This window comes from Astatotilapia calliptera, unplaced genomic scaffold (genome assembly GCF_900246225.1).
Source record: "Astatotilapia calliptera unplaced genomic scaffold, fAstCal1.2 U_scaffold_164, whole genome shotgun sequence".
NCBI classification, from domain to species: domain Eukaryota; kingdom Metazoa; phylum Chordata; class Actinopteri; order Cichliformes; family Cichlidae; genus Astatotilapia; species Astatotilapia calliptera.
This window is the reverse complement of record NW_020535690.1, coordinates 1-18,383: the sequence shown is the minus strand read 5'-3', so window position 1 is coordinate 18,383 and position 18,383 is coordinate 1. Positions and strand designations below refer to the sequence as shown.

Sequence of the window (18,383 nt, the reverse complement as noted above, 5' to 3'; positions counted from 1 at the left end):
CGCACACATCAATGAAAACTAAACACATTTTTGCTATAAATTCAGTTAACTTTAGTTAGTTTTGTGAACACTCATTACAGTTTTAGTTAGTTTTCCTTTTTTTCTTTTTCTTTTTATTTCCGTTAACGAAAATGTTTTTCACTTCTAGTTTTCGTTATTTCGTTAGTTTTCGTTAACGATAATAACCTTGGTATGAACGTACCCACTGACTACTTGTAGGCCGAGTGCGTCTGCATCGATGACTCGGGACATTTACGAGCTCTTTCTCCATAGCTCACGTAACCGGGAATGGAGCCGTTTGGTCGCAACGGCAGCGAGAACGGTGACGAGGGGATCTGCATCTCTGAATCGGACTGCGTCGCGATTGGAGAGCGCGAAAGGGGGGAGCAGCGATTGTCGCGGAAACCAACCGACCATCCCCGTGTACTTCAGTGGTCACCCGCCAGTCGCTACTGGGACAAACACAAAAGAAACGCACCGGTTCAAGCAATCGATGGAGGGCTACAGCCGTTTAGGTGTCTTTGTCCGATGCTGCGACGAGACCCGCTATAGACGGGGTTCCGCCTGACCCCCACCTCCCCCACCCCGAGCCGCCGCCGCGGCCCTTCGTCCCGTTTCATGACGAGGATGATTATAATGAATGGGTCAAGTATTTTTCATATACAGGTCAGTGACGTATCCGGCTTAGGTATTGATTAATTACAACAGCTGTAATTGGGCTTATGTGAACTATTGGCAGCATTATTTATTTATGTTATATTTTGATCAGCTGAAAGACTCAGTTTATTTAAATCCAGGTTGAAGACTCACCTATTCTCAGCTGCATTTGAATAAAGCACCAAATCCACATTTTTAAGCTTAAATTTCAAAACTTACATTTAACTACTGATTTTATCTGTTTTGATTTTATATACTGTTTTGTTTGTTGTTAGTTAGTTAGTTAGTTTGTTTGCTTGTTTTAATCAATTTTAAATCATGCTTTTTATTTGTCTCTGTAAAGCACTTTGAATCACCTTGTTGTTGAATTGTGCTATACAAATAAACTTGCCTTGCCTTATATTTTGCACTCTGTTGACATGGTGTGCAGATCTTCAATACATTTGCCATTTTAACTGTCTTAAGGAGTGTAATGTCCATTCAAAAAGTAAATAAATAAACAAAATCACAGTAAATTTTGGAGCACAAAAGGTGGTCCTTTGGATGGCTTTCACTGTCTTCTCTATTTTTCTCTTATCTCTGTCTTATATGGCAGTTTTAGGAATAGGTACATTTAACATAAATGGGGGTAGGGATAAACTAGGGTGACCAACCGTCTTCTTCTCCCCGGACAGGTCCACTTTTCACGTTCTGTTGGGGGGGATTTTTGAGATTGATGAAAATGTCCGGGTTTTCCTACAGAAGACCCATATGTGTGATGTCATCCCCGAGCTGCTGCTTTGTGAGTTGATGTTCTGCGCTCACAAATGGGACAGACAGTGCGCAGCAGTGCGCCTGATGATCTTTAAAAGATGCCAAAGCGCAACTGCAGCTTTTCAGACAGAGAAATTTGTTTCTGTTATGTGTACAGTGACAATGACTGTTCAGTTGTTAAGTGATGACATATGAACCCTGCTTCTGGGTCCAAACTTTTCTGCGTTTATTAAGGCTGTTGTCACGTGGCCGGGTGGCCGGTACTGAACAGGACTCAGGTGCAGAAACCCAGAGCGGAGACAGCAGATGATGCAACAATTTATTAGGTTTAAGTGCAAGAGAAAAACGTGGCAAAGACAAAAAACAACGAGACGTGGAGTCTTGGTGCAGCGTGGCCTGGGGAACGTGGCTATGGCGAGGGAATGAGGCCTGAGATGCGGAACGGAGCTGAGTGGGGAGCAGTCACACTGAAGGAAGAGGATATAGGAGTTAGGTAGGTAGTGAAGGCAGCTCTGCAGTGGCCAGTTGTAAGAGCAGCAATTCTTGCTTGCAGTTAGGGACCTGGAGTGTTGAGAGGGGGGTGATGAAGATCCAGGGGAGGCTGAGTGGCGTGGAAAAGCTGGCCTGAGATCCGGGGCTTCAGATGGAGTGTGATGGCAGGAGAGCAGGCAGGTGAGGCACAGAGAGATTTCCAGAATGATTACTAGGTATCCTGAGTCCAGAGGTGGAGTGTGAGCCAAGGTGGATACAGCAACTGTAGCACAAGAGAGTCGTGTTAACAGGATGAATCACAGCAAGAACTTAACATATAAGGCCTGTTACCAACATGTGTTGATGACGAACTGGCAGTGAATGAACATCAACGTGTGGTTTAAATCCCTCTGGCTTGATTGCCTGCAATAGGCTCCAGGTGTGCGGGAGCTGGAGTTGGCCCTGCCCAGGGGCGGATCCCAGGTCAGTTCAGGAGCCTTATGGAAATTCCAGCCACCCACCGCAGACCATGACAGCTGTTGTGTTTTTAACACTTGTTTTTAACAGGGCTCAGGTGGTAGAGCAGGTCATCCACTAATCGGAAGGTTGGTGGTTCGATTCTTGCCTTCCCCTAGTCTGCATGCCAAATATCCTTGGGCAAGATACTAACCCCAAATTTCTCTCCGATGCATTCATCGGAGTATGAGTGTGTGTGAATGTTAGCTATAAAGCACTTCGAAAAACGTGCTTGTGTGAATGGGTGAATGCACAGAGCAAGATGAACAGGTTTACTGATATTTACATTGAAATTTAATATTTCATGTGAATATTGGTGATGACAGCTTCAAGACACCTTCTATATGGAGAAACTAATTGCATGCATGCTCAAGTGGGACTTTGGCCCATTCTTCTACACAGTTTTCAATTCCTGAAGGTTCAGTGTGTCCCTTCTATGAAATCTGAACCTTAGGTTCCCAGATTCTCTAGGTTTTAAATTGGATTCAGGTCAGTTGATTGGCTGGGCCATTCAAGGAGCTTTATTTTATTTCCCTGAGTTGGCTGTGTGTTTGGGATCACTGTCTTGGTAAAAAAGCCCACACTCCTTTCATTTTCATCATCGTGGTACACTGAAGCAGATCGTTTGTCTCCGTACATTTTTCCATTCATCCTTCCTTCAATTATATGATGCGTGCCATTGCTGCTGAAAGATTGCCTCATCGCCAAACTTCACTGTTGGTATGGTGTTTTGGGGGTGATGTGGACTATGGCATCCAAAGAGTTAAATTTTCTCCCAGTATTTAACAAGCTTGTCTAAATGTTCTTCAACATGCTTTTTCCTTCAGCTATGTGTGATGAGCGTGCATACAGGTCATGGTTAAGTGGATTACTTGTGTTTTCTTTGAAACTATTGCACCTGCTGGTCCTAAGCCTTTCTGTAGCTCTGCACATGTCGGCCCCTCGGACAACTCTCAGTAATTCTTTTCACTCTGTCTGAAATCCTGAGGGCAGCAGCTGGTCGAGGCCAGTTTATGGGGAGCTGATGTTCTGGTCTCCAGCAGTTTAGAAATTCTTCTGTAAGCGATGCCATCAGTATGTTTGCAACAATAAGGCTGTGAAGTATGATTGTTTCTTGTGTGACACTTTGGTAATGACACACCTTTTTATAGGCTATCAGTTGGGACTGAACCCGCTGATATGTGCACTGAGTGTTGCTTTCTGATTACTGATCGGGTTCAGCTGGCGCTCCCTGTTTGCAGCTCCCTTTCTTCATGTGTTCAGTACTGTGTCCCTGTGTCATTTCATCATTTATGGAAATCTATGGTTTGATTTCTTTGCATGTGTGGTTGGGATTCTTACAGACATCTGGGCCCTATTTCAGGAAGCCGGTTTAGTGCAAACTCTGAGTAAGTATACCCTGAGTTAACGAAAACTCTGAGTTTTCGGTTTCACAAAGCGAGTTTAGATTAGTTCTGAGTGAGTTACTATGACGACACACTCCGTGAAGCTAACCTGCCCCCTAGCAGGTTTACTTCAACTAACCCTGACCTTCTCCGCCTCTTTGTCGGAAACCTGACTGTAGGAAGTGTCAGACATGGCGTGTCCCTTCCTTGAAGAGCCAGTAGATGTTGAAGCCCAAATTCTCTGCAGAGCTCTCCGCCGGGAGAGAGTGATTAGAGCGCGTTCGGACATTTTATCATTTCCTGATGATTTTCTGTGTGAACGTTACCGTTTTTCAGCACAATCTATAATTTATTTGAATAACATCCTCAGGCCTAATATTGCTCATGTGACACATCGCGGACATTCTCTCAGTTCTGTACATATTATTTGTATCGCACTTCGGTTTTTTGCAAACGGGAGCTTTCTGTATAATATTGGTGACGCTGAGCACGTTTCCAAGGCTACCGTCTGTCGGGCAGTCAGGAATGTTACAGTTGCACTGAAACGTCTCCTGCACTCGTTTGTGGTGTTCCCCGGTCATAGACCCACAAGATTTATCAAAGAGGGATTCCACAAAATTGCAGGTATGGTAATAGCAGGATGAACAAAACTTAATTCATGATGTGGTGATATTTGAACTACTACTTAAATTTTACATTTATTCCCACGGTTCCCAGGCGTGATTGGCTGTATAGATGGCACTCACATTCCAATCATTGCTCCTTCAGTAAATGAAGGAGACTGTGAACAGGAAGTCTTTCCACAGCATTAATGTACAGGTACATAGTTCCCTGTAGCATTTCAAACTAACAAATTATTTCATTATAGTAATGGATGCTAATTTGTGTTCTCTGCACTGTGAAGATCATATGTGATGCTGCCAACATTATCACAAATGTGGAAGCCAACTGCTCAGCCTCTGTGAGTGGTGGTGGTGGAGGACCCCCACCTGTTTTTCGGGCCTCCGCTTTTTTCTGTTGGCTATAACGGGTCGCATTTGAGCATACAGAGTAAGCAAATATGTACTTGTAATGTGCTCAGATAATTTCAATAAGCTTACAGAGGGGAAATTAATGTAGCCTCTAACTGCAATTGATTTACATCGGACAAACAGACCAAGCACTATGGCTCACAATACGATTACACCTTACCTGTTTGGACTATATTTTTATATTTCATTTTTACTTGCTGCCAGGAACGTTTGGGGCCTGTTGGGTTGCACCTGCGCTCACATCACATCACAAAATAAAATGTAAAAAATAAAATAAAATAAAATAACGTGTTAAATGGGTGGAAATCCCTAGATCAATGTTTAAATTAACACTCACACATTGACTCTGTCGGCTATGTTTTGCCATGCATGCTCCCTTTCTTTTGCAGCTGAGGCTGTGTTACTTTTTTCCGCACAATTTGCATGTTATCGGCATATGCTGCCATCAGAATTTCGGCCTCAAGCGCTGTAAAATACATTGACCGCGCCTTCTTTCCCTCCGTCTCCATGGTGACTTGCTTAATCTGTGCTCCACTAATCAGGGCTTTATGTATCCTCGTGCGCGCGCTTAACTCGGGGTTAACGCAACTCCACGTTGACTGAACTAATTGTTATCAGCCTTTCTGAAACCGAATATTCCGAGTTGGACAGTTCGGGGTTACTCAACCCTGAGTATCGTTTTTCACTCTGAGTTTTCTAAACCGGCTTCCTGAAATAGGGCCCTGGTGAGAATTTTGTGTCAATAGAAATATATTTAATATATTTAAATAAATAAATATATTTATTTAGAAAATGTGTTATTTTTTATTTTCTGCATATACCATGCAAAATTATTATTGAAGTGTTAGCTAAAATTTCATCTTTAAACTTTTGAAATCTCATGCTTTTATTTTGGCACACACACTTCATTGCTTAATAGAATCAAGATACCTTGCACACATTTTCTTTAGCTTAGCAGATGTTTCCACAGGATAATGCTTTATGTAACAAAATAAGATAAATATCTATATATGAACAACTCTGTCATTATGATTACTGATTTGAACAGTAGAAAAGGGTTAAATCCAGAAGAGAAACTGAATTATCATCTGTTGTTTAAGCCTTGTGTGGTGTTCATATTTTTGTTACTCAGCCAGTGTTCATGGGTCTGGTGGAGTTTTGGCTTTCCAAATTAACACTATCAAACAATTTTATGTTAAATTACTCAACAGATGTTTACTTCATCCCAATTACAAACCATATGAACAGCAAACATGGTTAATTTTTTCCCTTTACCTTTGTTAGATCACATTTATGAATTAATGTGCTTCTCGTTTTTTGTTTTTTTTTATAAAATGTTATAAAAAAATAAATCCGTTATAATCAAGTGGAGTGAGTGTAAAGACACAACACATTTACACGTGAAGCAATATGTTTCACAACTAAATGGGATCAGCTGCTCATCAATGGTGACATTAGGCCCAGGTTTGTAAAACAGGGGGAGGTGGTGCACACACTTATCCCACACTGTCCTGATGGCAGCTAGCTTGTCTCTCTGCCGTCGAGCTGGTCTGTCGTCTCGGTTATCAAAACGGATAATCCTGGAAATTTTGTGAAAGTTTTCCAGAGACATTGATGCACGGATAGGTTCTTGCCGGTTTCTGCATCCCACAGGGATTCTGTCGATTCCCCTTTGGACCTGAAAACTCCTGCAAGGATAAAAACCCCAAAGTAGGTCTTTGGGGTTCTTAGATGAATTTGGTCTCCTTCCACCTCTCTCCAAAAAAAACACCTTCCTTCTAGATTACTGCAATCCAGAATAATTTTCTGGATGGAATCTGGGATGAAAAGCTCAAATGAAGACTTGATGTCCTGCACATGAGTAACTGCCAGCCGTGTTGGCCCTGGCTTATCACAGTAACAGCTCTGCAGGGTGGCTCATTTCTTGGGCAAGAAGACCATTCAATTTCACCATTTATTGACATCCATATTTCTTCACTTGCTGTCTGGTGGGCTTGTTCTGGTCCTGGAGCTGGCTGCAGATGGGGTACTCGTCTTCGTTTTGTTACTAAATGGTGCTCAACCTCATCCTCTTCTTCAAAGTCACTGTCAGACTCTGAATTTTCAGAAATGTGAAATATTCTGAAACCTCTTTGTCAACATCATCATCCGAAGCTCCTCTCTCTTCCAAAATCAATTGGATGGCCCTCGCAGCAGATAATCTTTTGCCATCTTTATCAGTTGTGATAAAGAACCACACTGGCAAAGTCTTATTTATAGTATTATGCCCCTAATTTGCAGGTGGGACAGGGTATGAGAAAATAAAATTTGGATCCCTCAAGAAAGAGGGTAAAATGTGCGGGAATGTCAGAGCAGACGGTGTTGATAGTTGAATTTTCAACAATGTTGCAACTTTGTGCGGAGCAGGAGGGGAAGAAAACACTATCAGCAGCACCAGAAAGGAGGAAGACAGAGTGTGGGAACACAGGACCTGCACTTTCAACACTTTTATTAGGCCTGGGTCCAGTGGACCCGAACACCTTGTATGTAATGTAAATGCGTGGGGGGAGGTACAGTATGAGGTCATTGAAAATTAGTTCGGATTTATGTTCCTCACAGAAAATAAGCCAAAGCCAATGAATTTCAGGTTGAAAAAATAATAAATTGTTTAATTTTTCTTTTGAGAAAAACTGAAAACGGGTCTCACAGACCCGAACACCATACAAGGGTTAAAATGTTGTGCAGGCTTGGCTACAGCTGCAGGTGGCGCTGTGACTCCAGGAAGCAGATTGTGAGGAAGCCTCCAGGTTCTGAAGTAACTCTGAGAGGAAGGGGCCTCTAGAATGTAGTCAACAAAAGCAGATGTTTCCATGTGAAAGTTTGTTAAAGCACAGAGTTTAAAATGCAGATACATGTATTTCAACTTAGGTTTAGAAAAAGATCATCTAGGTTTGAGTTCAAATGTAACAGCTGCTAAAAAATTTATATGAGTCATATATACATACACACACACACACACACACACACACACACACACACACACACACACACACACACACACACATATATACAGTATATATACATATATGTATATATGTGTATATGTATATATATATATATATATATATATAAATTTCCCACTCGCCCCTGTGGGCAGTCAATTGAGAAGGGTCTGGCTGCAGCCACTGGGGAGCGCCATATTGGGACCTCCACACTAGCTGGAAACCGGAAGTGTCTTGTAAATTATGTTTTTGTAAAGAATTTTCTCTTACATGCTAACTGTAACGTGTTATTTCTGCTAAAACCTGAACTTAAATGTGTATATGGTGTTTATCTATTTATCTCCAAGCCAGAATCGCAGGAATGCTCCACGTTTTGGCCCCTTCACTGCCCTCTGTGCCCCACTTTCAGCCCTACTGTCAGGGCAAAGATTGAGGAGCATATAAATGGACACATTAAAAATGCTTTGCCTTCAAAGGTATGTTGGTACCTCATAGTTAAAGTTATAAATATGCACTTCATTTCAGCACCTCTGCAGTCTCTTTGTTGACTTAAATGTTGCTTTTCACATTGTACAGTTCAGTTCATTCATCAGCATGAGAAAAAAGTGTTTTCATTAAATGTTTTTTCCTGTTCACCACATTTCCTGACAGCTCTTGTGATCCACACCATTTTGCTTTCAATATTGAGGATGGCTTGGATATTTTTGTTAATATGTACAATCTGATTGTTAGATAAATTGATTGCATTCTATACAACTGCATTTAAATTACATGTTCTTACAGACAAAATGATATGCCGGTGCACTTTCACTGCCCTGTCTGCAACAGTCATACAGCGTGGGGATATGGCAAAGCAATTATTGTCATGTCAGCGTTTAGGACTGCTCCCCACTGAACTCTCCGTGGAGCCCCATCTCCCTCTCCATGTCTTGTCTCCAGCATCTAATTTATTTTCTGAATCTTCAGTAGAACATTCATGTGCTCCTCCCTCTGTGCTAAATGAAACTGCGGCTTGTGGAAAGTCCATGAAAATGAAACGCCCTCACTGTGGTCTTACTCTTCTTACAAAAAAAAAAAACTTCAAGGCTGACATGATGAGGAGGCATTCAAACAGGTCAATAGATGTTTGCCTGGCCTGTCATCTGCCGTGTTTTTGTTTTTCAGTTTGCAGGGGACATGGAGCTCTTTTTAAATGTGCTGACGAGCAGAGACTACGGGTCAATGTGATGTTTGACACTTAATGGACAGATGAAGGCACTGGCTGTTTGTTTGTGGTTTTTATGTGTTGTTTGTTTTTCAGAATTCAGAATTCCAGTTAAAATTATTATAAAATGTTGTTCACTTGTTTCCATACTTATCGTAAAACATTTAAGTGTAGATGTAACATCATTGTTTATACTTCAGAGTACTTCATTTTTGGCAACGGACAAGCTGAGAGAGAGTTTTATATTTTTTGCTGTCCTTGAACAAAAATAATAGTGCATGATAATCAATGTTGTTGTTAATCAATTAGATGCCCCAGACTCTACTATTAATAATACAGTGGTCCCTCGTTTATCGCTGGTGTTACGTTCTAAAAATAACCCGCGGTAGGTGAAATCTGCGATGTAGTAAACTTCATTTTTTACAATTATTGTAGCTGTTTTAAGACTGCAAAACCCCTCACTACATGCTTTATACACTTTCCTCAGACAAACACGAACATTTTCACACTTTTTTCCTTGTGCTTAAACACTCTTAAAGTTCAAACCTTCGTAGAAACATAAGTCCGTTATAAAATGAAACCGTGCAAAACATTGCCGCAAAACAAACGGCATTGTTGTGTTTGTTGGGGAGAAAACTTACAAACACACAGTGCAGCACTTCAGAGTTACACTGCTAGCGATTGTAGATTTATATAAATTCGACAAACTAAACTCATTATGTACTGTACAGCAGCGGTCTCCAACCTTTTTTGCACCATGGACCAGTTTAATGTCAGAAAATATTTTCACGGACCAGCCTTCATGGTGTCGCGGTTAATACAACAAAATAAAATGATACAAACAAAGACAAAAACTGTGGTATTTTGTAAATATAATAATAAATGTGAATTCACTGTGTGATTGTGTAACTTTATTTGCAGCGTCCTCCTGAAATGCACCAACAACATTGAGAGTAACATCCTCCTCTCTGCTTCTTGATGCTCTCTGGTTGCTATGGTAACGCGTAAATAGTTCTTTCAAAATATAACACACGGCTATAACACGGGAAAAGACCCAGGGAACCCGACTTAATGATTAAAAACCCTGAAAACCATACACTTCACACCCGAGCCTCAACTCTCGCGGCCCGGTACCAAACAGGCCGGGTGTTGGGGACTGCTGCCGTGCAGAAGACACGGCACTAGATTGATTGACAATGGTCTACAGCATGGGTGTCAAACTCTGGCCAAATTTGGCCCGCAGCCTAATTACATTTGGCCCGCGAAGCCGTACCAAATTACTATTAGAGCTGGCCTACTGGTATTATACAGCTAATATATATATTGTTTAGTATTAAGCTTTGCTTGTTCAATATTCAGTTTTTCAGCAAAACGTGTTTGAGTCCATAAGAAAAGATTCATTCTTATATCTGGAGGAATAAATATGTTTCAATAAATATTAACGTTAGCCCGCGACTTTGTTCCAGTTTTAAATTTTGGCCTACTGTGTATTTGAGTTTCACACCCCTGCTCTACAGTAATCAGAACGCACAAAACAATTTGCTGTTAAAAAAAGAAAAGGGTGTTTGAAGGATTAAAAATGTAAAAAGTAATGACTATTTTATATTTGTGAAAAAGCTTTATGCAGAAAAAGTAGCAAAGAAACAAAAACATAACACATAGACACTTTTGGCCACGAAAAAGTTAGAGGGATGGGGATTCTTTTTAATGAACCCAGATTGTTAAAAAATCAAATCAAATCAAATCACTTTTATTGTCACATCACATGTGCAGGTACATTGGTACAGCACATGTGAGTGAAATTCTTGTGTGCGAGCTTCACAAGCAACAGAGTTGTGCAAAATACAATAACGTAAACAAGCAAAATATAAGAATGGCTACATCTGAAACTAATAAATATATGTACAATATATAATAGTATATGCATTTCTGGATGTAAAAACACGTAAAATCAAATTTATTTATCAGCAGCATCAATAGTAACAAAAATACAATTTAGTTTTTGCTATCAAAGTCGATTTAACTGAAGTTATGTGTTTCCAGTTAGTTTGGAGATCGCAATATAGTGCTCCCCAGTGGCTGCAGCCAGATGCTTTTGGGTCAATCCTTCAAGCTCGGGTCCTCTACCAGAGGCCTGGGAGCTTGAGGGTCCTGCAGTATCTTAGCTGTTCCCAGGACTGCGCTCTTCTGGACAGTGTTACGACCCGTCTAGGGCCAGGCCATAACATGAGCGAGGCACTCGCTTCCCTCCCCAAGACCCAAGCAGTCACACGCAACAAATCCGTTAGATGTGAAGTGATTTATTTACAAGGTGAATAAAGAGAACCAAAACGGGAGTGTCAACACTTCAGGGTGAGCCAAGGCCAAAACAATAAACAAAACAAACCTACACAAATCCCGCACCCCTGACCTCACCAAAATAAAGTCAAAAATAAAGACAGAGTCTGACCTCCTTAACTAACTCAAAACAGGAGAAAACGGGTGATCAAAAGAAATGGCAGCTCACCCCTACCCACTCCACTTCCACAATTTTCGCACGTATACTGCAGCCAGCGGCTACCACAGGACTACTGCTGGGTGATGAGGAGAAATGCGAGGACCTCTCCCGCTGTAGCACTCCAGCCTCCTTTTAATGGGCGGGTCCTCCAGCTGGATCCAATCACGCCGGGGCAGTAAGTCCACGCACCAATCGGAACAGGGACCTGGCACAGCTAAATTAACATAGACAAGAACACAGCACCTGCACAAACAAACACACGGACATACAAGTTCGTAACACCCCTTCCATAAGAATTAAACAATCCTTCTAGTGTTTAATCCTAGACTACAAAATTGCTCTCGACAGGGCGTCCGCGATGACATTTTCCGTCCCTTTCTTATGCCTGATCTGCAGGTTGAAGTCTTGCAAGAGAAGGGACCACCGCATAAGTCTCTGATTTGAGTTTTGCATCTGGGAGAGAAATACCAATGGGTTATGGTCAGTGAACACTTGAACAGGGATAGAGCTGGATCCGATATACACCTCGAAATGCTGTAGGGCTAACAACAAGGCAAGGGCTTCCTTTTCAATGGTACTGTAGTTCATCTGATGTTTGTTGAATTTTTTTGAAAAGTAACAAATTGGGCGATCCACGCCGCAATGGTCTTCCTGCATAAGGACAGCTCCTGCACCAACCGCACTAGCGTCAACCTCGAGCTTGAAAGGGGACATGAAATTCGGGGCCGTAAGAACAGGGGAACTGCACAGTAATGCTTTCGCAGACTCGAAAGCAGTCTGACAAACAGGCGTCCACACAAAAGGCTTCATCGGACTGATCAAATCGGTGAGAGGAACGACGACAGTGGCAAAGTTCTTACAAAACCCCCTATAATAACCACACATTCCTAGAAATCGGCGCAGCGCCCTTCTCGTTTGTGGGACTGGAAACTCAACGATCGCCTGTATTTTCGCGGTCACCGGCAGTATCTGTCCCTGACCCACCTGTTTTCCCAGATATGTGATGGTGGCTCTGCCAAATTCACATTTGGCTAGGTTCAACGTAAGCGAGGCCTCCTGAAAACGGCTGAAAACAAGAGAGAGTGTTTGTAAGTGGTCAGACCAGGTGGATGAGTAAATGACAACATCGTCCAGGTAGGCATCGCAGTTATTCACGCCCGCCAGTACTTTGGCCATAAGGCGCTGGAAAGTAGCGGGTGCATTACGCAACCCAAACGGCATAACCGTGTACTGGAGAAAATGATCCGGTGTAACAAAAGCAGATATCTCAGAGGCTCGGGGAGTTAAAGGTACTTGCCAGTAACCTTTTAACAAATCAAGTTTGGTTACAAACGATGCCGATCCCACTCTATCAATACAATCCTCCATTCTAGGAAGAGGAAATGAATCAGGTTTGGTAACAGCGTTAACTTTCCTGTAATCATTACAAAACCGAGGAGTGTTGTCGGATTTTGGTACTAGCACACACGGCGAACTCCATGCGCTGGCGCTCGGAAAGGCTAAACCGTGTTCTAAGAGATAGTCAACTTCCTTCTGCATTATCGCCCTTTTCACTGGGTTCACTCGGTAAGCATGTTGCTTAATCGGTTTATGTCCTTCCACATCAATATCGTGGCACAGGACCGCAGTTTGACGAGGGTGATCAGAAAAAAGTGATAAGTTGTTTTCTATCAGATCAGTGATGTCAGCTCGAGCGGGTTCAGACAGGTGGACTAAATATGTGTCTAAATCATTTAAGATCTCCGAATTTTTCAACCGGCCGCTACCCAGCGCTTCACTTTTCTGGAGTAGCCCGTCATCAGAGGGTTCATAGGGAGAAACAGTACTAGCGGCGCACACTGAAGACGGCGCACCCGAAGGACTCCTCGAGTGAAACGATTTTAACAGATTAATATGACAAACCCTAGACTTTCTCCGGCGGTCTGGGGTCTGGATCACATAGTTGTTGTCACTGAGTTTTTGTTCCACCACATATGGGCCAGCGAACTGAGCTGATAAGCTGGACCCTACCACAGGCAACAACACCAACACTTTCTCTCCCGGCTGAAAACTTCTGCAAACAGCTTTTTTATCATAGCGAGTTTTCATTTTAGCTTGCGTATGTGACAGATTCTCTCGAGCTAACTGACATGCAAGGTGAAGCTTTTCCCGAAGTCCGCTAACATAATCCAGAACATTATGCTGAGTTTCAGAAGTTTCTGACAACCACCTCTCCTTCAGAAGGCGGAGGGGACCGCGGACCACGTGTCCAAACACCAGATCCATCGGACTGAATCCCAAGGATTCCTGAGTGACTTCTCTGACTGCAAACAACAATAACGGCAGACCCTCATCCCATTCTCTATCCGACTCTGCGCAGAACTTGCGCAGCATAGCTTTGAGGGTTTGATGGAATCTCTCCAGAGCACCTTGACTTTCTGGGTGGTATGGACTGGATTTTACATGTTTTATGTGCAACTCCTCCACAACCTGTGCAAACACTTTTGAAGTAAAATTCGTTCCTTGGTCTGTTTGAACAACCTTTGGAAGCCCGAAAGTAGAGAAAAACTTAAGTAGTGCCTTTATCACCGGTTTTGCTTTCAGCGTGCGTAGTGGAATTGCCTCTGGGTACCTTGTTGCTGAACACATTATTGTAAGTATGTATTGGTGTCCGGATTTGGTTTTTGGCAGGGGACCCACACAATCCAATATTACTTTTTCAAACGGCTCTCCTATTACTGGAATAGGATGTAACGGAGCAGGTGGAACGGGTCTGTTAGGTTTCCCCGCCATCTGACATGTGGTACAGGTACGGCAATATGCCACCACATCAGCTTTCAACCCTGGCCAAAAGAAGTTGCGCAACACCCGATGATATGTTTTGTTCACCCCAAGATGTCCAGCCATGCTGGCATCATGCGCTAAGCTAAGCACCTGCCCTCGATGTGGCTTCGGCACCACCACCTGCGTAGCACCAGGCAAACCACACCGGTCAGAGGACCACCTCCTCATAAGAACTCCATCTTGTAAAAAATAAGAAGTGGGTGATTCACTTCCTGCACTCTGCACTCTGCACGCTGCAGATAGAAAACAGGGAGCCAGTGATGAGTCATTCTGCTGAGCGGTTATCAATGCATTCCTATTCAATTTCTCATCCAGCTCTGGCATCAGTTTCATCACATCGCTTCCGCTTGCTATTCTGCCACTCTCACGGCTGGGAGATTTACTTTCGTCTAGCGTCGCCATAAACGTGTCAGCAACATCCATAACGTCATCAAATTTGCGTGACTGCGCACGAGTGATTGCACAAACAGGAAACACATTTAACAAAGGGGCGGCAACCTCAGTGACAGAAGAAATAGGCGTTTCCACCACTTCAGGCGGTGGGAAAACTGTCCCACCAGCCAAGTCATTTCCTAAAATAAACGAAACCCCTTTAATCGGCAACTGGGAACTCACCGCAACTTTGACATGCCCCGTTTTCACGGGCGAATGTAAATGGACTTTGTGTAACGGCGCCCGAAGAACGCTCATCTTAATTCCCCAAACCAACACATCTGAATCACAAGCAGTTTTATCTGACAATGGCAGTACACTATCCAACATAAACGACTGATGCGCACCTGTGTCCCGAAGAATAGTAACAGGCACTTTGTCCCTCTCTTCTCCCGTCACAGAAACAAAGCCTTTCGTGATGAACGGTTTAAAACGTGGCTCTATTTCTGCATCCACATGGTGCAAATCACGGGTGAGAGTGGAATGCGATTTAGGCAAAGGGACAACTTTGATGAGACCTACGCCCGCTGGATTTTTAGAGCCTTTGCGCTGCTCTTTCCTCCGGAGCGCAGGACAGGCAGCGATTAGATGTCCGGGTCCGCGACAATAAAAACAGTCGCGATTAACACCATCCTCCTGTCTATCTTTCAGTCCTATCTTTGGTGACTTTATCTTCCTTTCCTGTCCCCACCCTAATATTCTGTGAGACAGCGGCTGAAAATATAGTTTTTGTGGGTGAGAGTGAACTCATCAGCCATCACTGCCGCTTTAGCAAGTGAGGTCACCTTTTGCTCATTCAGATAAATAACTACTTGGTCCGGCAAACATTTTTTGAATTCCTCTAACAAAAGAAGCTCTTTCAGCCCCTCGAGATCCTTTACTTTACTGGCCTGCAACCATCGTTCAAACAGGCGACTTTTTTCACGGGCAAACTCCACAAATGTCTGATTGGCGGTTTTTTCACACTTCCTAAATTTTTGACGGTAGGCTTCTGGGACGAGCTCATATGCCTGCAACACAGTCTTCTTCATGACGTCATAATCCAGGCTATCTTCAATTGATAAACTGGTACACACCTCCTGGGCTTTGCCAACCAATTTGCACTGTAACAGCAGCGGCCAAAATTCCTTCGGCCAACTTAACGCGGCCGCTATACGCTCAAAAGCGTTAAAATAGGAATCCACTTCGGCCTCACGAAACGGGGGAACCAGTTTAACGTGTTTGGTGATGTCAAAACCTGTCGGGACCGCGGTGGACGTACTAGGATGACTAGAGGCAGATGTGGAGGGTTTTCGCTCCAGCTCCAAAGCTCTGACACGGAGGTGCATTGCTTGTACCTCAAGCTCTTTAGCACGGGCTTCCACCTCCCGAATACGGAGGGTCAAACGGAGATCTTCCGTAGACCGCCCCGCCAGGGGTTCCCCGGCCGTACCAGACTCAGCTGCTACAGGCTTCGCCCCAGCAGCATCAGGGTCCGCCTCGGCTGTGTCAGAGCCCGCCTCAGCCGCATCAGAGTCCGCCTCGGCTGGTAGCACGTTAACAGGCCCTTTGGCATCCGACCCCGGCTCAGCCTCCGGAGCCACCTTCACACCCCCGCCATCAGGCTGCTCTACAGCTGCCTTCGGGGCAGGAAGGATGCCTCGCTCCACCAGCTCTGCACACAAAGCGTCCCTAACCTCCGCTTTGCGGGCACCATAGGACACTTGAATATCATAACAACTAGCAATGATAAGCAAATCCGCCTTCCTGCACTTCACAATTCTATCCCACGAAGGCGAAGTAACAAAATCATCCAAAGAAAACTCCATAATTCCACACACCCACCACCCCCACACCCAAGAAAACCGCCAATAGACCAAACACACGCAAAAACCCACAGAAAAAGGCAGAGGACGAGCCCCCAATTCATGTTACGACCCGTCTAGGGCCAGGCCATAACATGAGCGAGGCACTCGCTTCCCTCCCCAAGACCCAAGCAGTCACACGCAACAAATCCGTTAGATGTGAAGTGATTTATTTACAAGGTGAATAAAGAGAACCAAAACGGGAGTGTCAACACTTCAGGGTGAGCCAAGGCCAAAACAATAAACAAAACAAACCTACACAAATCCCGCACCCCTGACCTCACCAAAATAAAGTCAAAAATAAAGACAGAGTCTGACCTCCTTAACTAACTCAAAACAGGAGAAAACGGGTGATCAAAAGAAATGGCAGCTCACCCCTACCCACTCCACTTCCACAATTTTCGCACGTATACTGCAGCCAGCGGCTACCACAGGACTACTGCTGGGTGATGAGGAGAAATGCGAGGACCTCTCCCGCTGTAGCACTCCAGCCTCCTTTTAATGGGCGGGTCCTCCAGCTGGATCCAATCACACCGGGGCAGTAAGTCCACGCACCAATCGGAACAGGGACCTGGCACAGCTAAATTAACATAGACAAGAACACAGCACCTGCACAAACAAACACACGGACATACAAGTTCGTAACAACAGAGATCTCTGCTGTTGTTCCCGGGATCTGCTGGAGCCACTCGCCTAGCTTGGGAGTCATCGCACCTAGTGCTCCGATTATCACTGGGACCACCGTCACCTTCACCCTCCACATCTTCTCGAGCTCTTCTCTGAGCCCTTGGTATTTCTCGAGCTTCTCATGTTCCTTCTTCTTGATGTTGCTGTCATTCGGAACCGCTACATCGATCACTACGGCCGTCTTCTTCTGTTTGTCTACCACCACTATGTCCGGTTGGTTAGCCACCACCATTTTGTCTGTCTGTATCTGGAAGTCCCACAGGATCTTAGCTCGGTCATTCTCCACCACCCTTGGGGCATCTCCCATTTTGACCTCGGGACTTCCAGGTTATACTCGGCACAGATGTTCCTGTACACTATGCCGGCCACTTGGTTATGGCGTTCCATGTATGCCCTGCCTGCTAGCATCTTGCACCCTGCTGTTATGTGCTGGATTGTCTCTGGAGCATCTTTACACAGCCTGCACCTGGGGTCTTGCCTGGTGTGATAGACCCCAGCCTCTATGAATCTTGTGCTTAGTGCTTGTTCCTGTGCTGCCATGATTAGTGCCTCTGTGCTGTCTTCAGTCCGGCTTTGTCCAGCCACTGGTAGGATTTCTGGATATCAGCCACCTCCTCTATCTGCCGGTGGTACATACCGTGCAGGGCCCTGTCCTTCCATGATGGTTCCTTGTCTCCCTCCTCTTTCTTGGGTTTCTGCTGCCTGAGGTATTCACTGAGCACTCGGTCAGTTGGGGCCATCTTCCCAATGTATTCTTGGATGTTCGTTTGTCTCATCCTGGACTGTGGTGCTGACACTCACCAGTCCCCGGCCCCCTTCCTTCCGCTTAGCGTACAGCCTCAGGGTGCTGGACTTGGGGTGAAACCCTCCATGCATGGTAAGGAGCTTACTTGTCTTGATGTCAGTGGCTTCTATCTCCTCCTTCTTTCATCTTAGAATAGAATAGAATTCAATAGAATAGAATTCAACTTTATGTCCATTGCACATGCACAGGTACAGGGGCAACAAAATGCAGTTTGCATCCATCAGAATGCTTTAGTGATTGTTAGATTAATAATATTATTTTATTCCATGTTAACCCCTAATTAAAGTGAGTACATGT

The 18,383-nt window shown here is 44.1% G+C and overlaps 1 long non-coding RNA gene across 1 annotated transcript; it reads right to left on the bottom strand.

Annotated features, from left to right (window-relative positions):
• Window positions 1-1,715: 1,715 nt before the first annotated feature.
• LOC113017620 (uncharacterized) lies at window positions 1,716-2,410 on the bottom strand. The gene is made up of 2 exons (XR_003271526.1): window positions 2,237-2,410; window positions 1,716-2,164 (listed from the first exon to the last, which is right to left on the bottom strand). It is a non-coding gene; the product is annotated as an uncharacterized LOC113017620 (long non-coding RNA).
• Window positions 2,411-18,383: the final 15,973 nt, after the last annotated feature.